Here is a 26,965-nt window from a genome sequence, read left to right on the forward strand (position 1 = left end):
ATATACCAAGCATGATAAATGTGGAAGGGGATATGGGTGTTGTAAAACACTGGGGACAACCTAAAACATGTCTTTTTTGTGGAAAAGAAACAAATTTGATAAGTAACTGTGACAAAAGAAAATGTGATATTTGTGGGGAAATGGGACATGATAAAAAAAAATGTGAATTGAAATGTTATAAAAGTAACAAAATTGGGATTTATGGATGGATTGCAAAAATAAAAAATAACAGTAAGGAAAAAGAAAGAGAAGAAATTTTAGAAGTAGTAGAAATATAAGAAAAATTACACAAGAGAAAAATAACAAAGAGAAGAAATTGGACATAGAAGATGGTTCTGAAATAAGTGATGAAGAAGACAAACTGGGAGATAGTAAAAGGGAAAAAAGGAACTGGTAAAAGAAAGAAAAAGAAAATTTAAAGGGATAAGTACAAAAGAAAAATAAAGAAACTGGATGAAAAAGAATACATACATTTGAAGACTGGGGCTTGGTAGAGCGTAAAAGAAAACAAAAATTTAAATTGTCATCCCTTTTGGGAAAAACTCGGTACTCATGAACTACCACATAGGTGGTAGCTCCATAAACACTGAAAGTGTGATAACAGACCTCAGGACACAGGTGGACAGTAGACTCTCCTTTGATAACCACATCACCACAGTAGTCAGGAAATCCTTCTACATGGCACACCTCATCACAAAAGGGTTCTCCTCTAGAAAAAAGGAGGTCATTGTGCCTCTTTACTCATCCCTCATCAGACCCATAATAGAATACAATGCCCCATTTGGCATGTATCTCACAAGACACCTACAACAATTGGAAAGTCCACAGAAATACCTCACTAAGAGGATTACCGGCCTCAAACAGATACCATATGCAGACCGTCTAAAAAAACTCCAGCTCTACTCCATTGCATATCGCCTAATCAGAGGCAATCTCTGCCTAACATACAAAGCTATGTCAAACCCAGAGCTATTGACATGCTACACTTAAAGAAATCCCAGTCTCTCTGAACCACACATTCCAGGGACCTAAACCTCATCACCACAATAAACAGAACATGCTGGAGGGATAGATTCCTGTCCCAGAGACTTCCCATATTCTGGAACAAGCTACCCATTCATGTCAAGCAAAGCTCCTCATTGACCCTCTTTAAAAAAATTCTTGACGACTGGAGGGAAATAGAAAATTCACCCCGGGGATCACTTCTGCGGCACTGCTTGAGAGGGGCACAGGAAAATATATTTTTTTGGGTGACGAAAGCCAGGGGACCTTTTTGGCTAGGCTTATGTAGGCCCCAGGGCTGATAGTCTAGTACTTACCTATGAACCTATAAAGGGATAAGTACAAGAGAAAAAATAAAGGAAATGGATGAAAAAGAATGCATACAATTAAAGATTTGGGCTTGGTATAATGGTTAAAGTGTTTGATTCACAGGTGCAAGGTACAATGTTTGATTCTCACCTTTGGGAAGGAAATTGGTTAGTCTTAGAATGGCCTATTAAGAAAGCTAGACTAGTAATTAGCTATTAACTTATGAAACCAACACATTTGGTTGTTTAAATACCTGAGTTTTGAATGTACTGTTTATTTTGATGAAGTCCAATACTATTAGGAATGAAAGGGCTTAACTATTTTCATTAAAATATATATATATATTTTTGACCCCTGTGTGGTTGGTGGTGTACCAGAGCTGGCTTTTTAACAAGTGGAAAAAGATGGCAAACAGATAAACTTTGTGGAGGAAAGATAATCAGAAATTTGGGAAATGAAAGGTGTACAGGAATAGCTGTATTCTGTAGAAATACAGTAAAGTTATTGGATGTAACTAGCTAAAATGGGATTTAAAATAGAAAGAATAAGTATATAAAATTACAACATTATATCCGTATACTGGCTGTAAAGAAATAGATAGCTTATTTAATCAGATTTTGTAGTGATAAATATGAATATTGTAAAAACAGGAGATTTTAATTGTGATTTAAGAGGCAATTATAAAAAGAAAATAAATGATACAAGAAAAATATTAGAATTTATAAGAGGTGTTATCTTAAAACTTTGGGACTAAAATTCATGGCCTTACAAAAGGAACATGTATATAACTGAAATAGATTATATCACAGTATCAGAAGGTTTAGTTATAGGAGAAGGGGATGTAGTTGAAACATGATATTTTGATCATCTTACAATATACAATATGGCTACAGATAAAAGAAAACAAGCAATATATAAAAATAGACAAAGGAACAAAAAGCATAAATGAGAAAGTATGGAGTAAAGAAGGAAAGAGATTAGTAATATTGTTATGGAAAGACCATATTACTATGAGAACATTTTATAAAAATTGGTCTAAATAGCAGATGATATTTAAGGAAAATATATATTTTTTACAGTGGCAATATGATGTAAGAAAAGGAGAGAAAGAAAATATAAACAGACATATAACAAATGTTGACAAAGAAAAAGAATTATATGAAAGAAATCAAGAAAAATAAAAGAATTGTTATAGAAACAAATATATTTTTTACAAGGAAAAGTATCAAGTTACTTAAGTAGATCCATAAAAGAAGATGGTATTGTAATGAGAGAAATAAAAAAATGTAAAAGGAAAAGTAGAAAGAACTTGGAAAAAATGTACATTATGTACAAGAAATGTTTAAAGAAACTCAGGAAAAAAAATATACAATATGTACAAGAAATGTTTAGAGAAAAAAAGCAGTGAAAAATTAAAACAGTTAACAGAAAAAGAGAATAAAAAGTTGGAAAAGAAGATTTATTAAATGAGCTAGATTAAGTATTAGGACAAATAAATATACATTTGGCTGCAGGCCCAGATGAAATAGGGTATGAAATGTGTAAAAATTTAAGGGATTGGAAAAAATATATATATTTTTTAAAGATTTTGAATTATAAAGTTAGTCTATAAAAAATTATGCAATTGAATACTTAAATTCATATGGAATAAGGAAGATAGAAGATAATTAAAAAAATGGAGACTAATAGTATTGAATAGCAATGATTATAAGATATTTATGAAAATGATACAAAACAGATTTGAAACTAAAATGGAAAATATCATCTGCCTGTTTGAGACATATTCAAAATGATGTGTGTGTGTGTGTGTGTGTGTGTGTGTGTGTGTGTGTGTGTGTGTGTGTGTGTGTCTACACACACACACACACACATATATATATATATAAATATATACATGTGCACTACTATATATAGTACTACACCACCTAACATACTCACAACATACCCTATTTGAGTTTTCTTCCCTCAACATTCCTAGCCTTTGATCACATAAACATTCTATGAGAATGCAGTAATCTGCAATGATTGGCCAGTATTTGATCAATATACATAATTCAACAACTTGAACATACTGAGACAGTTTCAAACCTTTCTGGGATACAAAATGAATGAAACAAAAACAAAAACAATAATGATGAGCTGAAGGATTTTATCTGGGAGGGGAAGACAGCAACAGTCAAGAGGGATAAGCTTATTCTTCCAGTAGAACAGGGTGGATTGGGATCATTTGAATTGAGGTGGTATTTCAGAGCAATACAGTTAAGGCTCCTATACATAGCACAAGATGAAAACTATAATTCAAAATGGAAAAATATATTGATGAAACAGGGGGAATCTCAAGTAACAGGGAAAGACTGGGATTTTGGATGCAGACCTTTAAGGAGAACAACAATAGTTATACAGAATATTATATTCATAAAGCAGCAGACAGTCTTCTAAGAAATGAGCTAACATAAGAATGGAAAAAGGATATTCTGCCAGTAGGGATGGCACAATTAGAGGTACAGACAGTAGGAAAGAGGGGGCAGGAATATATTGGAGAAAACTGGCAAAGGAACCAAGGTATTAGGAGCAAATAACTAGAGAGGGAAAGGTAATAGACTAAGAAGATGCCAAGAACTTATTTGAACTACAGGCTAGAGATTGTCTTCCATACCAAGGATTGATATCAGAGTATAGGCAAAGAGAAAGAAACAGGGGAGGCCTAAAGGAAAGACTAGCACTGGTACAGTTTTTAGTAGAATCTAGATGAGAAGTTGCCATTCAGAAAGTAATAATTAGTAGAGAATATAAAATATTGCATGATACGTATAAGAATCAATCAGAAGAGGTTAGTAAGGACTGGGAAGAGAGATTATATAAGAAATTCAGAAAGAAACAATGTAGGAATATATGTATATCTACCAAATATGCAATAAAATCTAGAAGATTTAGGATCTTTGCCTGGAACTATTTACATAGACACAAAGTTTGAGAAATCATTTTATGCTCATCTCCTGAGTGACTTGCTTGGCTACAAACATCTGCATTACAAGCTGAAGCTAAGTGAAACTTGCAGTAGTGAATTTTAGTCTTTTAAGTACAAACTTGCAGTTTTAAAAGTGCTGTATTTTCATTTGTTTCTGTTTCCTAATTGTGTGTTTCTGAACAGTGTGCTGTGTGTCTCTCTGCAGTTATTTTGCTATAAGAGGGGGAGTTGGTATCACTTCCTTGTTATCTGATATTTAATAGCCTAGAGGGATTCCTCTGTACTTTAAGCGCTAGCCACAAAGTTTGAGAAATCATTTTATGCTCAACTCCTGAGAGACTTTCTTGGCTACAAACATTTGCATTACAAGCTGAAGCTAAGTGAAACTTGCAGTAGTGAATTTTAACATTTTGTTAAGTACAAACTTGCAGTTTTAAAAGTGCTGTATTTTCATTTGTTTCTATTTCCTAATTGTGTGTTTCTGAACAGTGTGCTGTGTGTCTCTCTGTGGTTATTTTGCTATAAGAGGGGGTGTTGTTATCACTTCTTTTTTATTTGATATTTAATAGCCTAGAGGGATTCCTCTGTACTTTAAGTGCTAGCCACAAAGTTTGAGAAATCATTTTATGCTCAACTCTTGAGATACTTGCTTGGCTACAAACATCTGCATTACAAGCTGAAGCTAAGTGAAACTTGCAGTAGTGAATTTTAGTGTTTTGTTAAGTACAAACTTGCAGTTTTAAAAGTGCTGTATTTTCATTTTTTCTGTTTCCTATTGTGTGTTTCTGAACAGTATGCTGTGTGTCTCTCTCTGCAGTTATTTTGCTATAAGAGGGGGTGTTGGTATCACTTCTTTGATATCTGATATTTAATAGCCTAGAGGGATTCCTCTGTACTTTAAGTGCTAGCCACAAAGTTTGAGAAATCATTTTATGCTCAACTCCTGAGAGACTTGCTTGGCAACAAACATCTGCATTACAAGCTGAAGCTAAGTGAATTTTAGTCTTTTGTTAAGTACAAACTTGCAGTTTTAAAAGTACTGTATTTTCATGTTTTTCTGTTTCCTAATTGTGTGTTTCTGAACAGTGTGCTGTGTGTCTCTCTGCCGTTAGTTACCTATCCTCCCTCCCTGTTCCTGTGTTGGTATTAGTGTTGGTGGCTCTGGAATTGACCGCCCTTCCTGTAAGTCTGTATTAGAACACTCCTCCTGGGTCCATCTCATTTGCTCACTTAACTGAGTACAGTTAGATCATATTCTGAGTCTAGTGTTTACTCTACTTAATACAGAGAGCAGATATGAGAAGGCCAGCCCACTTAGGCTCTTCCTTCCTCGCTTCTTGCACTTAAAAAAAAAATTTTTTTTTGCACTTTATTCATTTGCTTTTACTGTATTTGTGTTTCCTCCTACTTTATTTTGCTTTTCTTAAAAGTACTCAATTGTATTTATTCTGCTGCATTTATTACTGCTTGGCCGTAGCCTCATTAAATTGTAACTGTTATTCTAAGTCTTTTGGTTTAAGCACTTGGGCTTCATACAGGCTGTTTTACATTAAGAAGGTTTGTGGTCTGCATTGTTGTAGCAGGACAGGTAGCTTACATCCTTCTAAGCTGGGAAATGCTGATTGAAGGCCCAGTGTCTGCTATTCTAAAAGTGTATTAGTTCTGGCTTAAGCACTTGGGCTTCAGGCCAGTTATTCTACATTAAGATGGTTTGTGGTCTGCACTCTTGTGGGAGGAGAGGCTGGATTCTGCCCTTCTGAGCTGGGAATTTCTGGTCACAGGCTTATTGTGACTGCTTATTTGAACTGTTTCTTTCTGAAATTGGTGCACCTTGTTGCTGTAGCATAGACCAGATTCAGGCCTGCTGAATCTAGCTTTGTTTGTATAACTTGAGCACTGACCCAGGCCATCTTTTTTTGGAAAAGGTTCCCCTGCACCCTAGTAAGCAGGGGTGTGCAGATAGAACTTGTCTGATTAAAGACTGCTGGAACAGGGCTCAGTTTTTAGCTTTTGTCTGGTTAATTGGGTAACTTATTTAAACCAGTTTGTTTGTTTTCTATTGTTTTACACACACACACACATATATATATATATATATATATATATATATATAATTGCACTTTATTCATCTGCTCTTACTGTATTTGTGTTTCTTCCTACTTTATTACTGGGGGCATTGACTACAACTCTGCTCTGCGATATATAACAATAAGTATCTTTTTCTGTGCTTTTAAACTGTTTTTTTTGAGTGTATCTGCTTTATTTTCTGAAAAAAAATATATATATATATATATATATATATATATATATATATATACTTGTTTCCCACCTTTCTAAGCTGGTATAGTCCAGTTTTCAGGTTAGTGCTGAATTCAGGGCTGTGTTACAAATCTCCTCTGTGTTTGCCAATACCTTTCTTGGATAGAAGCACGTTTCTCTGTTCACCTGTGAGACAGGGGAGCTTTGAGCAGCCTATCTGTCCCTGGAGGAGTGGTTTCAGCCCAGAAATTAGTAGTTTATTGGCCATTTTGGGCTAATTTGTATCTCTTTCATTTCTCTGCTATAAATACCATATTTGCCCGGTTTTGCACGTCGGGCAGCACCGGTTAGCTAGGGGTTAGATAGGGTAAAACTATTCTCGGTTCCACAAAGTCTCCTCTTCAATTTTTCCCTTGGAACTAGACAAACATTCAACTTAAGCACTCAAGCCATTCATTTCTCAGCCCAGCACTTGCTCAAAACTTATAGCAAGCACTTATAAACCCTAACACTAGACCCTCCTGTACTCTACAGAACGACAAGGCTCTCTATTCGACCTTACCAGACATCCAGTAAAAATGTTCACTGTACCTATCCAGGCATGTCCAAAGGGCAGTTTCAGGTGTACTCTCCAGTCCAACTGGTAAATCTGGGCATTTTGAGGCAATGTGACAACTGCCTCATGTACACAGACAACCCCCTTCTCCTACCACCAAACACTAATACATGCGAGAGATGCAGTTATACAACTAAACTAGAGGCTAAGCTCTCTCAACCCAAGACTGGATCAGACAGTCAAGAGGAGAAGGGAAATACATGCATCACACCACCAGTCTTACATAGACCCATTAAAACAGCACCGGCAAAAAAAACACACATAAATACATGGAAACATACACGGAGGCACTAAATAAAAATCTGCAAAACCAACAGAGACCTCCAAAGCAAACATCCAAACAACCTCCACCCCCAACACAAACCATGAAACACATACTTCACAAAACCAGTGTGCCATGCAATCACAGCCCTTAAGGCAAAATAACATACCCAACATACTAGTAATAGGTGACTCTGTAGTCAGGCACACTGACGTCCCACTCACTAGGCTGAATAAGGAGAAGTTTACTGTTAGCTGCCTGTCCGGTGCCAGGATCCGCCACATAACACAAGCACTCAGGTCACTCCAGTACAAGTACAAATATGACTCTGTCATTGTCCATGTTGGTGTGAATGACCTGAGCCGTACCTCCCTGGACTACATGAAAAGAGACATGGAAGAGCTCTCTGATCACATAACCCAGGCTGGTATGACCCTGACTCTGAGTAGCATCCTGCCCTCACCAAGAATGATACCACAGTATACAGAAAAAAAAATTTGATTTCAACAATTGGCTAAGTTTCTGGTGTCATTCAAAGGGGATCCAGTGTCTGTCCGCTTGGGATGACATGCTCGACAAGCCACGCTGATTTGCTAGAGATGGCTTGCACCTGTCACCCTTAGGCTTTCGAATACTTGCCAAGGCTCTTGCCACCCCCATAGTGCCTTTTTTAGGCAAGGTTCAAAAGACAAACCCACCACTGTAAATAGCACAAGTAACAAAAAACTGACAGTAATGCTACTCAATGCCTTAAGTCTAAACCTCAAAATGCACGCATTCAAGGCACTCCTCAGTATGGAGAAAATCGATATATGTGCAGTAACAGAAACCTGGTTTAAGGCTCCAGAGAGCACCCCAGCACTACCAGGCTACAACTCATACCATATGTTTCGGCCACAGAACCCAAACCAAAATACAAAAGGCCGGGGCGTATCCATATTCATCAAGGATACCCATACTTCCAGGATAGTGGCACAGCACGATGCTTCAGAGATCATCCATGTGCAACTAACAATGGGCAAAACTTGGGGCTATAGATCACCCACCATGTCCCAGGACCCTCATTCCACATTTCTGGAAACACTGGGAAACATAAAGGTATTACCAAACACCCTAATATTGGGTGATTTCAATTACCCAAACATTAACTGGGAGAACTACTCAAGTACTAACTCCCTTGCCGAGCTTTTCCTAGAATTTATAAACTCAAATGCCCGGGTTCAACTGGTCAACACTCCCACCACAGATGACAACATATTGGACCTGGTCATCACCAACATGGGTGACCGGTGTTCCACACCAGAGGTCAACCCCTCACAGGTTAGATCTGACCATAAACAAATCACTTTGGATATCCATATTCCCCACCCCCAGACAAGAATGCCACTATGAAAAACTTTTCAAAAGCAAACTTCATGTTACTTAAGACCGAGGTGGAAAGTTTCAAAGCCCCCATGCTGAAGGATAACACTGTCCAAGCTGCAAAATCCTTTACTAATGCATTCTATGTGCAGCTACAAGAATGCATGGCTCATGCCATCCCAAGCAAAACCAAGACTCACTCCTCCAAAAAAGGAAACCAGTCTGGTGGACTCCTGCCATAAACAAGCTATACAATAGAAGGAGGAAACTAGTACAGAAAAGAGTAAAATCCCAAGAAGGGAAGACATCCCTGATCAGTATCAGCAAGAAACTACGATCCCTCATAAAATCATCCAAGGCGAGCTTTGAAAGAAAAATTGCCAAGGACTCCAAAGATAACCACAAGGCATTCTTTAGCTATGTCAAGAATCTAAGTGGCAATGCTCAGATCTGCTCGGAGTTAGTGCAGAATGGCACAAAATACACTGAACCGACCGATATCGCCAACATCCTGGCAGACAGGTTCAGCGCAAACTTCACCCCCCTCACACCCCCAAAAGGGCCCATAACCATCCCAGAAAAATGTAGAGTCCCTGAAATCACAGACACTCAGGTTAAAACAGCCCTCTCCAAATCCAAAAACACAGCATCAATGGGACCAGACAGTGTCCCCGGCTGCGTCCTACACGAGCTCAAAGACGAACTAACCCCTCACCTAAACACACTGTTCAAACTCAGCCTCTCCACAGGCTACATACCCATAGAGTGGCACACAGCAACGGTTATTCCACTCCACAAAGCCTGACTAGCTTGGTTTCCAAGGCTATGGCGCGCATTACATGGATCTCATTAACAGAGACATTGGGAACCTCCAAACACTGGACCCTGCCCAGTTTGACTTTGTTAAGGGCAGATCATGCCTCCTAAACCTGGTAGACTTCTTTGAGACAGTTACCAAGGCTATAGACGAGGGAAATGTGGTATACACAGCCTACCTAGACCTTGCTAAGGCCTTCGACACCATTCCCCATTCTGGTATTATAGGCAAGCTCACCAGCCTGAACATAAACCCCTACATCACAAGATGGGTTGCCAACTGGCTCACGGACAGAACCCACATGGTGAGAGTTGCGGGAGCTAGGTCCATCTCTAAACTGGTTATAAGTGGTGTTCCCCAGGGCTCAGTCCTAGGACCCCTCCTGTTCGGCATATATTTCTCAGAGGTACAGGCAAGCACAGGAGGACTATGGCTGACCAAGTTCACAGATGCCTGCAAACTAGGGGTTATAATTGACTCTCCGGCTGACACAGACATACTCCAAAAGGGTCGCACTAAGACGGATACCTGGTGTCAAAATCATGGCCTCAAGCTAAATGCCAAAAAGTGCATAGTCATCCCCTTTGGAAAAACCAAAGTATCCACAAACTACCACATAGGTGGTAGTCCTCTAAATATGGAGGATGTAATAAGGAATCTGGGGACCCAAGTAGATAGTAATCTCACCTTTGATAATCACATTGCCAACGTGGTTAGAAAATCCTTCTACGTGGCCCACCTAATCACAAAAGGGTTTGCATCCAGATCAAAAGAGGTCATTGTGCCCCTCTACTCATCACTCATCAGACCCATCTTAGAGTATAACACCCCATTTGGGATGTACCTTACAAGACACCTGCAACAGCTGGAAATAACATGGAGGTACCTCACCAAGAGGATCAATGGCCTCAAACAGATGCCCTATGCAGCTTGACTGAAGAATCTCTATTTGTACTCGGTTGCATACTGCCTACTCAGAGGTGATCTTTGCCTGACATACAAGGCCATGTCCAACCCAGAATTGATGGACATGCTCCACCTAAAGAAAACCTTATCCCCTCGAGCCACATGCTCTAGGGAACTAAACCTCACCACAACAATAAACAGGACGTGTTGGAGGGATAGATTCCTGTCCCAGAGACTTCCCATGCTTTGGAACAAGATCCCAATCTACATTAGGCACAGAGCTCCTCACTAACACTCTTCAAAAGAAACCTTGGCAAGTCGATGGGAAACAGAAAGTTTACCCCGGGGATCCCTTCAGTGGCTCTGCTGGACAGAGGTACAGGGAACTAATCTAAGGGGGTGGCGAAAGCCAACACATTCTGGCTAGGCTTATAAATGCCTTTGGGCAGATAGCCTAGTACCCACCTATGAACCTATGAACCTATGAACATAGGTATTTTTATACCCCAATCAGATTTAAAAGAATTTTTCATCGGGTAGACATAAAATGTTGGAGATATGATAGGGAAGAAAGTGGTAACTAGGAACATATTTTCTGGGAGTGTAATGAGCTGGCAGACTTTAAGGATTCCCTGTAGACTGCTCTGTCAAGATGCTGGGTGAGCAAATTGGATTAACTACGGAAATCAGAATCAGAATTGCCTAGACATAGTAAGGCCTTGCTGAGTCTAATTATGATGGCTGTCAAAAATACAATTACTAGAAAATAGAAATCAAGGTCTAAACCAACTTTACCAGAAGTAGGGAAGATGGTAACAGAGATAAAACAACTGGAACTGGGATCTTTAGTAAAGGATATGAATAAATTACACAGGAAAAAAATGGGAAGTGTGGGATCAATACATATAGAGGAGGAATGGGGTTTAAAAGAAGGTAGGATTAGAATGAGGAATGCAATGGTTGACTAACAATAACTGGATATGTTAAAAGTGATTTATAATGTTTGCAGCTACATTTGTGTTGCACGGTTTGGAATGTACAATGTTTGCTACTGAGATTCTGTTGCTATGGTTTATTTTCATTTATATAAATATAACAAGACCTATTTCTTACATGATAATTTAATAAAGAATTTGAATATAGTTATCTATATATCTCTATATCTATATATGCATATCTATATATTTATGAATGTTATAAGAATTATGCTTTTCATTACTGGTTTAGTTTGTCAAATTATGTAATGGTTGAAATTCATTATATTGACTTCTACATAATTCAGGGAGGGGTTGTCATTTCTTTGAGTTTGGCAACCCTGGTGTTAGTATATTTAATTTCTGGGAGTGTAGAGGTTGAAGGAACTCATGTAAAAAGGTGTTTTTAGTTTTACTTCTGGCAATCACAGATGTAAACTATTGGTTTACAGTTGCAATTACTTTTCCTGATGATTTTATTAGCAATTAAAGGTAAATGGTGATGAGTTACACACACACACATGAACAAATATCTATCAATGTATCTATATATATATCTATATATATATATATATATATATATATATATATATATATATATATAGATATGTCCATGTCAGATGGACGAAAATCCAGATTACTGACGACCACATCACCGAGACGACATCGCCGACAACATACATCCCCGACAATGGTAAGTCAAAGTATTACAGAATGGAATACATTCCCGTAATACATTCCAAAAACACATCAAAATGTGTATAGCAGGGGGCAAGCCCCCCTGCAACCCCATACCCCCCTACTTAAATATATCAACTCCAAGATCCCACTACAGTGAGGGAATGGGAATAAATCCCATTCTGCACTACTCACCATTGTCGGGGATGCGTTCTATTGGCGATGTCATCTCGGTGATGTGGTTGTCAATAAACTGGGTTTTCGTCCATCTGACAGGTACCCATATATGCAATAAGAGCCACGCAAAACTAAGTAAAATGAAAAAGTAGAATCCGGATTCTACTTTTTCATTTTACTAGGTACCTATATATATATATATATATATATATATATATATATATAGAGAGAGAGAGAGAGAAAGTATATATACACACACACACACACACACACACACACACACACACACACACACACACACACACACATATATATATATATGGGTCTACTGCTTTTGGTCAAATTACATTTGGTCGAAAATGATTTCAGGCAGCCCACTTCACCAAAAATACATTTCACTGAAAACCCATTTGGTCGAATTCCATTTGGTCAAAATTGGAATATAGCCCCCGTCCCACTGCAGTGCTACCCTGGAGTGAGAATATAAAGAAAGAGGGGTTGTGGGGGGCACAGCCCCCCACATAATTGTAGTGTATCCACTATTATATACATGTGTATCCATTAAAAATACACTGAAACATATAAAGTCAGTAAAAACTAGTTGCAAAATGTGGGGGGCTATGCCCCCCACACTTACTTTATATTCTCACACCAGGGTCACACTGCAGTGGGGCAGGGGCTATATTCCATTTTCGACCAAATATAATTCGACCAAATGAGCTTTCAGTCAAATGATCTTTCAGTGAGGTGGGCTGCCTGAAATCATTTTCGACCAAATGTAATTCAACCAAAAGCAGTAGACCCATATATATATATATATATATATATATATATATATATATATATATATATATATATATACACACACACGTGTGTGTGTGTGTGTGTGTGTGTGTGTGTGTGTGTGTGTGCTGTTTAGTGATATCTTGTGGAAACATGTTTAAGACCCAAATGTGTACAGCTGGGGTTAGAGGCATGGGGTTAAGGTTAGGGTTAGTACACATGATTAAGATGGTGTGGGGAATTGAAGTTAGTGGTCAGTTTTTCTTTGTTTCAGCAGTCACAAAAGAATTGTGTTTGTTTTCCTTATGTGGTCATTGTACTAATTCATAGAAAATTGTGTTTCAACTACAGCTTAAGTTTGATTAAATGTGTATCAATTATGTGCATAACCATAGTAGTAATATTCTTATATACATGTATATATCAAGTGAATAGTAAGCTCAAGCACATTAGTTTTCGATGATTAAATAATTTACTTAGAATCATATAATATGCAGATAACATCTATGCAAGTCAAATGTGTGTTTATTAACTGTTCTAAGCTGCTGGAACATATTTCATAACTGTCAGCTCTAAAGCTGTACTATTAGTTGAAGTGTGTTAGATGCTTTAACATCTGTGGATGCAGGTTTCATCATCATTCTAATTATGATATGGGACTGATATGATGTGACGCAGGGCATCAGTATAAAAATTTAGGCACAACTATATTGGGTTGAAGCAGAAAGTTACAATTAATGAGGGTGCTTTTGGAGACACTTATTTTCCAAATAATGGAAACTCCAGTACAACTTCCCATAAACAACCTGCACACCCATTTTAGATGCAATGAACAAAATATGCATTTTACTGAGTATAGTCAATGAACCCTTGCAGACACAGAACAGAGTTACAGAAAGTGCTGTACAGAGCAGTCACTGGGTTTGTACCTCATTGCAGATCTGCAAGATAAGGAAACACAGTTTCTTCTATCTTTAATTAAATTGCATCTTCTTTTACTCGGTTAATTTCAAGGATGCTGTTTATATGTACATCCTATTTGTAAATGTTGTACCATGTCACTGTAACAAGAAGCCAAGTGTGCATGTGTTAGAATTCTTCACAAGGTTTGATTCTGCAGCTGAGGTTAGGATAGTTAATCAATGTAAATCAATGTTCTACTTCCTCATTTTTTAAGTGAAAAATACCTCTTTTGTAGTTATTTTGAATAATGTCAAGGGAATTGATTTGTGCTAGTCTATCTCCTGTTGTCCCTCTGCCTGCTGACATGAGGACAGATTTACAGTAATGCTATATTGGACTGCAACTCTGACGGATTGCCCTCTCACTACACTGTAGAATACTTTGCAAGACTATCTGATCACCTGACCAAAACCAATTCACAAAGTATTTGACTTCTAACCTGTTTCAGCATAAACTGAAAAACTGTATCCAAGTCAGAGTAGTTATAATTCAGTTACCCAGCACATTATTTAACAAAGAGAAGTAACAAAATCAACATTAAAACCATTTTACCATGTTTTTATACATTATACATAGTTTTCAATTTATGTATAACTTATGTATGTGTGATCATCGTACTGATTCATTGAAAACTGTTTCAACCAAAGCTTAAGTCTGATTAAATATGTCTCAACTAATTACGTGTGTAACCATAGTAGTAATATTCTTATATACATGTATATACCGAGTGAATGGTAAGCTCAAGCACAGTACTGTTAGATGATTAAATAATTTCCTTAGAATCATATAATATTCAGATACCATCTATACAAGTTAAATGTGTGTTTATTAACTATTCCAAGCTGCTGGACCATATTTCATTACTGTCAGCTCTAAAGCTGTACTGCTACTTGAAGTTTGTTAGATGCCTTAACATCTGAGGATTTAATTTTCATCATCATTCTAATTATGATATGGGACTGATATGATGTGGCACAGGGCATCAGTATATACATTTATGCACAACTATATTGGGTTGAAACAGAAAGTTACAATTAATGAGGGTGCTTTTGGAGACACTTATTTTCCAAATAATGGAAACTCCAGTACAACTTTCTATACACACCCTGCACCCCCATTTTACATGCACAGAGCAGTCACTGGGTTTGTATCTCATTGCAGATCTGCAAGATAAGGGAACACAGTGCCTTTGTGGAGTTTACATGTTTCCTCAAGTCTGTATGGATTTTTTCTGCGTACTTCCATTTCCACCTATATCCTGAAACATGCTGCTCAATTGGCTATGTTGTATAAGTCATCATCATCATCATCTTTCAGCTTTTCCCGTTAGGGGTCGCCACAGCGGATCATCTCTTTCCATTTCTTCCTATCCTCTGCATCTTGCTCTGTCACACCAACCGCCTGCATGTCCTCTCTCACCATGTCCATAAACCTTATCTTAGGCTTTCCTCTTTTCCTCTTACCTGGCAGCTCCATCCTTAGCATCTTTTTGCCAATATACCGATCATCCCTCCTCAGCACATGTCCAAGCCAACGCAATCTCATATCTCTTGCTTTGTCTCCAAACTGTCCAGCATGAGCTGACCATCTAATATACTGATTCCGAATCCTATACATCCTAGTCACACTGAGTGCAAATCTTAACATCTTTAACTCTGCCACATCCAGCTCTGACTCCTGCCTTTTTGTCAATGCCACTGTCTCCAATCCATATAACATAGCTGGTCTCACTACCCTCTTGTAGACCTTCCCTTTCACTCTTACTGGTACCCGTCTGTCACAAATCACTCCTGACACTCTTCTCCACCCATTCCACCCTGCCTGTACTCTCTTCTTCACCTCTCTTCCACATTCACCATTACTCTGAACTGTTGGTCCCAAGTACTTAAACTCGTCCACCTTTATCAACTCTACTCCCTGCATCCTCACCATTCCTCTACCCTCCCTCTCATTTACACACATATATTCTGTCTTAGCCCTGCTGACCTTCATTCCTCTGCTCTCTAGAGCATATCTCCACCTCTCCAGAGTCTCCTCGACCTGATTCCTACTCTCACTACAGATAACAATGTCATCTGCAAACATCATAGTCCACGGGGCCTCCTGTCTGATCTCATCTGTCAACCTGTCCATCACCACTGCAAATAAGAAAGGACTCAGAGCTGATCCTTGATGTAATCCCACCTCCACCTTAAACGGATCTGTCACTCCCACTGCAGTCCTCACCACTGTCACACTACCCTCATACATATCCTGTACCACTCTTACATACTTCTCTGCCACTCCCGACTTCCTCATACAATACCAGAACTCTTCTCTAGGCACCCTGTCATATGCTTTCTCCAAGTCTACAAAGACACAATGCAACTCCTTCTGACCTTCTCTGTATTTCTCCAATAACACTCTCAGAGTAAACATTGCATCTGTAGTGCTCTTTCCTGGCATGAAACCATACTGCTGATGACTAATCATCACCTCCCTTCTTAACCTAGTTTCTACTACTCTTTCCCATAACTTCAAGCTGTGACTGATCAATTTTATCCCTCTGTAGTTACTGCAGCTCTGCACATCACCCTTATTCTTTTTTTTTTTTCTCATATTTTTTTATTGATTTTCAAGAGTATAATTACAATTTTTAACAAGAAAAAAACAACGTAATATCAAATTTTTACAAAAACTATATACAATGTCCAAAATAGATACCAAATCTTCAATAACATTACATTTTGTCTAATAGTTTTTTAAGCTTTATCCAGGCGATTTGTTTATGAGTCATGTTTGAGGAGTGTAACATAGCTGTTTGTAATTCCCTACTACAAATAATCTTAGTAAAAGATATAAATTCCTTAAATGAGAGGTTATTTTTACATTTCCAATTTCTAGTAATAGTTTTTCTTGCTATAGCAAGTAGAATCCAAAGGAGGTTCATTTGATTCAGTGGAACATACCTTGGCACTGGTGCATTAAAAAGTATCATAGAATCAGAGATCTCGCATCTGTCCGACCACAGAGCTTTAATAAAATTTTTAAACTCCATCCAAAATGTGGTTATTGTTCTGCATTCTAAAAACATATGTGCCCAGTCGGCATCTATTAGCTCCTCGCATCTCCAACATCTATTAAAATCTTTCTTGCTTATTCTAGAGGCTTTTTTTGGTGTAATAAAACTTCTATGAATGAATTTCCATGTAAAAATTTTCCAATATGCGGAAGAAGAGGTATGGTAAACAGATCTGAGAATTAAAGTTTTATCATTTATATGTATTAGGGAGTTGTTGAAATTGTTGATATATTTCCATAAATTGTCGTCTAATATTATTAGATCTGATCTAAGAATGTTGTAAAATCTTGACAATGAGATACCATTATTATAGCCTATATTGGTGAAGTCAAAGAGGATGGATATTTTTTTGGGGAGGTCTGTTATAGCAGGAAAAGGATGTCTTTTAAATTCCGTTAAAATAAATTCTCTGAAGATTTGAATATTTAACCAGTTATTTTGGTAGATATTATACCTGGCTAAAAGGTAGGTAGTATCATGAATATTATTAGTTCCTAAAAACTGATGCCAGAATAATAACCCATTTTCTTCCATAGTTTTTATTTTCATCATGTTAAAGGAATCAAAGCATCCCTTGGTTAAGATTATTTGTTAACATTAGAATGGACAAATTGTTGTTCAAAAGGTTCTTATTCATTACTTTTTTTTAAATTTTGCAAGATATATTTAATTATAGGAATAAGATGTGATTTTTCCTGCTCATTGTTGAAGAATTCTTTAATAACTATAAATAGCTTAATATTTTCAGAACAATATACGTTTTTGAAAAACTTGTCAAAATTACTTAATAGTATTGTTTTGTGTAAATTTTTCCAATTTGAATGGTATTTTGGACTTAACCACAGACTTGTTATATTAAGAATAATGGCATCAGCATAAAGCTCAAAATTTGGAAAAGCAATCCCTCCTTCAATCCAGTTTTTATAGTGCCAATCATATTTAATCCTTGGTTTTTGAGGATACCATAGAAATGTAATTAATATAGTGTTTATGTGTTTAAGTTGTTTTCTAGAAGGAGGAGCCAATAATGTTTGAAGATAAAAAAGAATTGTGGTAATACACTCATTTTTATCAGAGATAATCTTTCTTTTATAGTAAAGAACATTTTCTTCCATCTATTAATGTATTCTGTGATTTTATTTAATACAATTTTATAATTTATATTTATAGTGTCCTTCCATTTAGACAGCATATGAACCCCTAGATATTTCAATTTATCATTGGTCCAGTTAAAGTTATTGTAATTAGATAGAGTGTTATTCAATTTTTTTTATTGATGAGAATAGTTTCTGTTTTGTTTTGGTTAAATCTAAGGTTTGAGATTTCCTCAAAGAGTTTTAATGATCTGATAATGTGATCAATAGATGAATCAATATTTCCAATAGTTAATAAGATATCATCTGCAAAGAGTAAAATTTTAGAAGAATAGTTCTCATTAACATCAAAACTTTTTATGTTTATATTGTTTCTTATAAAATTAGCAAATGGTTCTATTGCTAATGCAAATAGTAGTGGGGATAAAGGGCAACCTTGTCTAGTGCCTTTTAGAATTTGAAGTGGGCCAGATAAAAAGCGCCGATTTTAATATACGCTATAGAACCTTCATATAATTTTTTTAACAAGTTTAAGATTTCTGAGGAGAAATTATATTCTTTTAATACCATAAATAAGTTATGTCCAGTTAATAGAATCAAATGCTTTATCTAGATCTAGACTGATGAGTGATAATTCTTTTTTTTTTTTTATTTGCAAAATCTATTAAAGTTAAAAGTCTAATAGTATTATCCTGAACTTTTCTGTTCAGTATAAAACCTGTTTGATCATTGTTTATTAAAGTCGGCATCATTTGATTTAATCTGTTTGCTAAAATAGACGTAAATATTTTATAATCTATATTTAATAGGGAAATAGGACGATATGATGAAACAAATTTGGAGTCCTTATCTTGCTTTAGAATGGGAGAAATTAGCGAATATTTCCAAGAAGGACAAAGTTTGTCACTTATTCGAACTTCCTCAAGTGCTTTCATTAATATCTTCAAAGCGGAATCAGGGAAGATTTTATATAATTCACCTATTATGCCATCAAGACCAGGGGCTTTATTATTTTTAAGATTTTGTATTCTTTCTTTAACTTCTATTAATGATATTGATTTAAGTAATCTATTATTTTGTTCTTTAGAAAGTTTATTATTTATATTGTTTTTTAGAAATTCTATTTTTGAACTATTATTAGTAAAGTTTAAGTTTGCTTTATTCATTGTTTCATGATATGAACGAAAAATCTCTAAAATATCTTTTAGATCTGAAAAAGGTTTTGAATTGTGTTTAGATGTGTCTAATATTTCAATTATGTGTTTACTCTTGTGAAAACTTTTCGTTTTGGCTGCTAATCTATGCATATGTTTTGGATTAGATGAATAAGATTGTAATTTTAACCTCTCTAAATTAATTGCTACTTTATGACTAAGAATTTCTAAATATTCCAGATTTAGTTGTTTTAATTCCAGATTTGAGCCCAATTCTTTGGGGTGTAAGTTTTTTTTTAAAGTGTCAATTTTCAATTGTAGATTTAATAATTCTTTGTCCCATTCTTTCCTTTTATGAAAATACCAGGTTTTTATTTTCCCATATAGATAAGATTTTAAAGAGTCCCAAATAAACACTTTATTTGTGTTATTATTATTAAGTTCAATATAATAGTTTACTTCCTTTATAAACCATTCTTTGAATCCTTTTATCTTAATAATATAGGCTGGTAGTCTCTGCCAATGAATAAGATCGTTTGGTTTAATTTTAATTTTAAATAGTATGGCATTGTGGTCTGACAGAGGGCATGATGTAATCACTACATCTTGAGTCTTAGATAATAGGCTGTCAGATATAAACACTTTATCAATAGTTGTCTGTGTACCATATCTATAAGAAAAGTGAGTAAAATTGAGAGACCTCTGCTCTTTGATCATGTATATGTCTTTTAGGTTATATAATGAGACAAAATCTATCAATTTTTGGCTGATGCAGGTATCTTAATATTGCTGACATTAATGGTATCTTTAGATGATAGAATACAATTAAAATCACATGCCAAAATGATATCTCCTTTAGAATTTGCTGTTATTATTTCCAAATATTTGTTTGCAGATTTAGCACCAATACCAGGTAGCCAGTACATATTTGCTAAAGTAAAATATTTCTTATTCAATTCCAATACTACTAGACACAACATACCATTTTTATCAGAGAAACTGTTAATTATTTTAGGTATTGGTAATGTATTTTTCCACAAAATCATGGTTCCTCTTTTCTTTGTTTGGAAATGAGATTCAGCTAGAATACTATAACCTTTAAAAGCCATTTTTTCTAGATCTTTCTGAATAATGTGCTTTCTTGCAAAAATATAATGTCAGCTTTATTAGATGCTAGGTATTTGAGTAACCTTCCCCTTTTAGTAGGGTTATTAAGACCATTTGCATTCAGAGACAGGCATTTAAACCCAGACATTGATTACTTTAAGCTTTTGATGGATAAATACTATTCTGGACTTAATTAACAAGTAATGTTCAGAGAAGATGAAAATATAACTATATACAAAACTAACCATGGAACATCTAGTTCCTGGATTGATGAAGAAGTCATCAATACCACCCTCTATCATCCTTAGTGCTCAAGACTATCGTTCTCTAATGCTACTACCTAATATTTTATTGAATCAACAAACTACAACCTATTAATTCTCCAGGATGAATAGGTATTACTATGTAGGAGATATTGTGAAAAAACATCAATTACCATGAATAATGTAATTTTCAAAATTTTTAAGAACAGTGTCTTTAAACTTGTATCATGACATAGTATATCATATTCATTTATGTCTATACTATACTAATACAGATCTTAATCTAGTATACTACATTAGATCAAAACCTACTTATCTAGGAATTCAGTAAAGAAGTTTATGTATAAAAATAAGAATATTTATCATTTAACAAAACATTCCTGTATGAACTTGTCTGTGAAATCACAACAGTGTTAATATTTACTATAGAATCAGCATATTAATATATAGCCTATAGGCTTATTTTCCTTTTATATAAGATATAAAATCACCAGTTTTTCCTTCCCCTAAAAAAAAAAAACATATCTGATTAACCTTAAATAATTTCTTAAGGTATTAAAGATATTTAAAATAAAGATGTACTAATGAGAATTTTTTACATGAGAAGATAATATTTAAGTTGCACAAATATCTATGCAGGTATATAGATCTGTGTAATCATCAAAACATTAGCTTTTCTTTCCAAAGATGTGAGTCTAAAGAAACTATGTAGTGTAGCTTGATTTTGATAAAAATATCATATAATGAAGTCACAGCTTTTAACCTTCAAGGACACTTCAGTTTTAGATGTTATAGTAATAATGTGTTCCCTTAAGTTGTCCTTTTTAACAAAATACATTAACACATTTTACCAATATTTTTTCAGTTAGAGTGGCAGTGGTTAACATGCAATATATCTTTTGCTATAAAATGTAGTCTACAGACAATAAAACATTCAATATTTTATGAATATTAGTGAAAATGTCAGATTGTAGTATGCACTTATGTAGCTGGAGGTGGATTAAGTAGATCACAATTTCACCATTCACTATAAATCCAACATGATGAAAACTATTAATTAGAAAAGCTGTTAAAAAGTAAAGGCTACCTTTTGAAATAACAACTGTCCTCATGTCCTGATGAAAGTAGTAACTATAAGTCAAGAGTAGCCATCCCCACTCTGCACCACCCCCATTACAGTAATCTACTACTATCACTGACTAGTGAGGCAAAAGCATCACTTCAGTAACAACTAAGATCATTCTCTAAGCAGAACTGTCTCTTTTTCTTTGGAACCAAAATTTTGCCTGCCCCAATATATTATTTCACCCTTTTATAACAGAATTGTTATTTAGTGTAATGGTCTGTCTGCAGCTTTGGCTTCCCCATTCCAGCAGTATTGCCATCAACCAACAACTCATATAATCAATAAGATTGGGGATGAAGATATCAAGATGAAAGAACAGAAAATACATAGCTGTTCCAAAATCTACTTAAAAAAAATAAAATAAAAACACATTAATCCCCAATAGATAATGTATTTTAGTGACTTTATAACCACTGCATATGCCGCTTTCTGCTTTGCTAACCAAAAAGGATCAGATGACGTAGTCTATGTTTTCACTTTATCTGTTAGCTACAGCTGCCAACTAATGATCAAGTGTAAACTACTTTGTAAAACATGTCATCAGAAAGCTTATTATGAAGGGAACAACACAGGCTTCAACACTGGTTTAGTAAAAAGGACCTTTATATATGTCTATGTTTTTTATATATTTTTCTTTGTCTCTCTTGGTATGTGATAAAGCATTCAGTTGTTCCGTTTTCTTTTTTTCCTTTTTTCAGGTGAAGATTTCTGGTAACGTGAATATGTAACCAAAGTTCATATGACAAAAGAGACTTCGAGAGAGTACATGCATAAATCTCTTGTATTACAAAGAAGATCTGACCAAGAAGTCTCGAGGCAACTGCCTTCTTTTTCCTTTTTTTTCCCTTCCTTCTCCTTTAACATTTGAATTTTGGCGGTTAAAAGCTCGCACTAGGGAATCTGCAGCAAGCTATGATAACTGTTCACGAGATACTCGTGATGTGCATTTTGTGAGAGAAAAGAAAAACAGAATATGTTACTCAAAAAGCATGTATATGAAGTACAAAAAAAAAAAAAAAAAAACCCACAACTTTGCCCCATTTTATATAAATATAAAATTTTCTGTAACTATCAATTTTAATGGCCAATGTATCTGATATCAAGCATACAAACCCTCCTGTCCCTGCAACACATACTCCACCAGCTTTCATCAGAAAATACATCTCCTTTTTCCTCTCCGTCAGCAGAGGGACCCACAAACCACATTTAGTAAAGACACAAACCTCTCAAGTGTATGAGAATGCATTTTTACATGTCATGACGGATTCTTAGAAAGAAAACAATCTTCTCTTATTATGATAAAGAACAATTTCCAATATCTTTTAAACTATTTAGTACAAGTCACATTAAGTTATATCCGTTAGCTCTAAAAGGACCCAAGCATAACATGACATTTAACAGGAGAGAAAGCCCGCTGATGCAAAAAGGGGCTACACTTTCATTTAATTGCACTGAGATGGGGAGCCTTCATTTCACTTATCAGAGCGATCTATATCATCATAATCTAATACACATACAGTATCCGGTATTAAGGGGGTTCTTGTTTTAACCAATATTTCTATGGTATTGCTTCATTGCCCCTATGTAGTTGTCAACTAATAATACACTCTGTCAAGGGAAGATTTAGAATTTTAACATCTATGTTTAACATTCTAGCGTATTTGTATTAAAGGCTTTTAAACAGCAAATAAATTTAAAAATAAATAAATAAATAAGCATACTTAATAAATATTAAATGATTTTTACCTTAACATGTATGTTTTTCCCGATGTAGGTGATTTGTAGCACAAAACTTTTGGGATTTGAAGGGATTGTGGAAGAGCTTCATTTGTATTATTTACCCTTAAGCTTCTTGCTTGTTTTATCAATCAATAACATTTTTCCATTTGTTGCCTGCCTTTTTAAACTAGGTAATGAGATGTCCATATCTTCAGTGTTTTGCAAAATCTTATTCTTTTCACATATTCAGAGGCGTCATCAAGATTATTAAATATTTTTATTCCTTCAGATAGATGTATTTTAATTCTGGCAGGAAAAATTATTTGTGCTTTAATTTCAGCTTTCTTCATATTTTTAATGAGAGGAATGCAGGCTTTTCTTTTAGTTATTATAGTAGAGGTATAGTCATTGTCAAATCTTATGTTTCACCATTAATTTGTATAGGATTACCTGCCCACGCTGTTCTCAGGATTAAGTCCTTGTCTTGAGATGATAAAAATTTTACAATAATGGATCTTGAAGCATTTGGATTTTTTGACACAGACATATTTGACAATGACCTGTGAGCTCTCTCTATCCCAAAAGAGAGAGATTCAGGTAGGTTTAGTGTCTTAGGCAACCAGTCATTCAAGAACTGTATTGTGTTATTTCCTTCCATTTTTTCAGGTATGCCGTATATTCTAATATTATTTCTTCGTGACCTTGATTCTAGGTCCTCCACTTTATCTGAAAGTGCGGTGTTTTGCTTTAGTAAGAAGTCAATCTGGCTATCATTTTCATGCTGTCTTCCATCTATTTCATTAAGAGATTCTTCAATTTCTGTTATCTGGTCTGTGTGTCTTGTAATTATCTCCTTGAATTCTTCAATCTGCTTTCTATTTTCTTTCTTCATGTTTTCCATGATTTTTCTAAATTGTCCATTTTCATGGAAAGATCTTGAATACTGGATATTATTGTTTGTAATTCTTTCTTCATGGAAGTTTCCTGGAGAGAGGCTTTTGAATGACTCATGGCTGAGAGAGTCTGTTATATTCAGCTGCTGTACTTCTGACAGGATGTAATTCACTTTCTATTCACCAAAATTGAAATATTTGTAGAAAAAAATAATCCACTGTATCTAAATATATAGGTGAAAGAAAACTTAGATGTTTTTAAAATAATATTAAGAAAATTTCCTGTCAGAGAAATTTCTGTTAAGCAGAGCATCAAAAAAGTGCTGTTATCTCTCTGACATCTTGGCCACGCCCATCCACCCTTATTCTTAAAGATAGGAACTAAAACACTTTTTCTCCACTCCTCAGGCATCCTCTGACTTTCCAAAATTTCATTAAACAATCTAGTTAAAAATTCCACTGCTATTTCTCCTAAGCACCTCCATGCTTCCATTGGTATGTCATCTGGGCCAATAGCCTTTCCATTCTTCATCCTCTTCATAGCTGTCCTTACTTCCTCCTTGCTAATCTGTTTCACTTCCTGATTCACTATCCCCACATCATCCAACCTTCTCTCTCCCTCATTCTCTTCATTCATCAGCCTCTCAAAATACTCTTTCCATCCACTCAAGACACTCTCCTCTCTTGTGAGTACCTTTCCCTCACTATCCTTTATCACCCTTACCTGCTGCACATCTTTCCCAGCTCTGTCCCTCTGTCTAGCCAATCGGTACAGGTCCTTTTCTCCCTCTTTGGTGTCCAATCTCTCATACAACTCTCCATATGCCTTATCCTTAGCTTTCACCACCTCTCTCTTTGCCATGCACCTCATCTCCTTATACTCATGTCTACTTTCTTCATCTCTTTGACAATCCCACTTCTTCTTCACCAGCCTCTTCCTCTGTATACTCTCCTGTACTTCCTCATTCCACCACCAGGTCTCCTTGTCCTCCTTCCTCTGTCCAGATGTCACACCAAGCACCTTTCTAGCAGTCTCCTTTACTGGTTATGCTGTAGTTACCCAGCTATTTGGTAACTCTCCACTGCCTCCCAGTGCCTGTCTTAACTCTTCCCTAAACTCCACTTCACAATCACCCTTTTTTAACTTCCACCATTTAATCCTTGGCACTGTTTTCACACTCCTCCTCCTCCTCTTCTTGATCACCAACGTCATCCTACAGACCACCATTCTATGCTGCGTAACTACACTTTCCCCCGCCACCACTTTACAGTTTCCAATCTCCTTCAGACTGGCCCTCCTACATAGGATATAATCAACCTGTGTGCATCCTCCTCCACTCTTGTACGTCACCCTATGCTCCTCCCTCTTCTTAAAATATGTATTCACCACAGCCATGTCCATCCTTTTCGCAAAATCCACAATCATCTGACCTTCTGCATTCCTCTCCTTAACACCATACCTACCCATCACTTCCTCATCCCCTCTGTTCACTTCACCAACATGCCCATTAAAGTCCACTCCAATCACTAGTCTCTCACCCTTGGGTACACTCACCACAATTTCATCAAACTCACTCCAAAATTTCTCTTTCTTATCCATCGCATACCCAACTTGTGGAGCATATGCACTAACAACATTCATCATTACACCATCAATTTCGAGCTTCATAAACATCACTCTGTCAGACACTCTTCTCATGTCTAAAACACTATTGGCTTATTGTTCCTTTAGTATAACCCCTACCCCATTTCTCCTGCCATCCACACCATGATAGAACAATTTGAACCCATTTCCTAAACACCTGGCCTTACTTCCCTTCCATCTGGTCTCTTGCACGCACAATATATCAACCTTCCTTCTCTCCATCATATCAGCTAGCTCTCTTCCTATACCAGTCATACTGCCAACATTCAAAGTTCCTACCCTCACTGCTACATTCCTAACCTTCCTCCTCTCTTCCTGCCTTCGGGCATGTCTTCACCCTCCTCTTCTCCTTCGGCCAACAGTAGCCCAATTTCTGCCAGCACCCTGTTGGCTACCAGTACTGGTGGCGTTCGTTGTTAACCTAGGCCTCAACCAATCCGGTATGTAATTATGAAAAGTTCTCCGCATCAGTAATTGTTGGTAGAGGTTTTACGCCGGATGCCCTTCCTGATGCAACCCTCCCCATTTATCCGGGCTTGGGACCGGCACAAAGAAATGCACTGGCTTGTGCATCCCCAGTGGCTGGGTTGGCTATGTTGTATAAGTATAAATATAAATATCTATATCTATATCTATATCTATATCTATCTATCTATATATATATATAAATAGCAGAATTAATTATATATAAAGAGAAAAAACAATATTGCCAGTTAAACATATTATTCTGTGAAGATAAACAATAAATCTTGTAGTGCCAGAATGCTTCTACTATACAGTCTGCAGTTATAGGTCATTTATAAATAGAAAGACTAAGGTCTAGAGGG

The sequence above is a fragment of the Protopterus annectens genome, chromosome 13.part0 (genome assembly GCF_019279795.1).
Source record: "Protopterus annectens isolate FY-2018-M chromosome 13.part0, PAN1.0, whole genome shotgun sequence".
In the NCBI taxonomy this organism is placed as follows: domain Eukaryota; kingdom Metazoa; phylum Chordata; order Ceratodontiformes; family Protopteridae; genus Protopterus; species Protopterus annectens.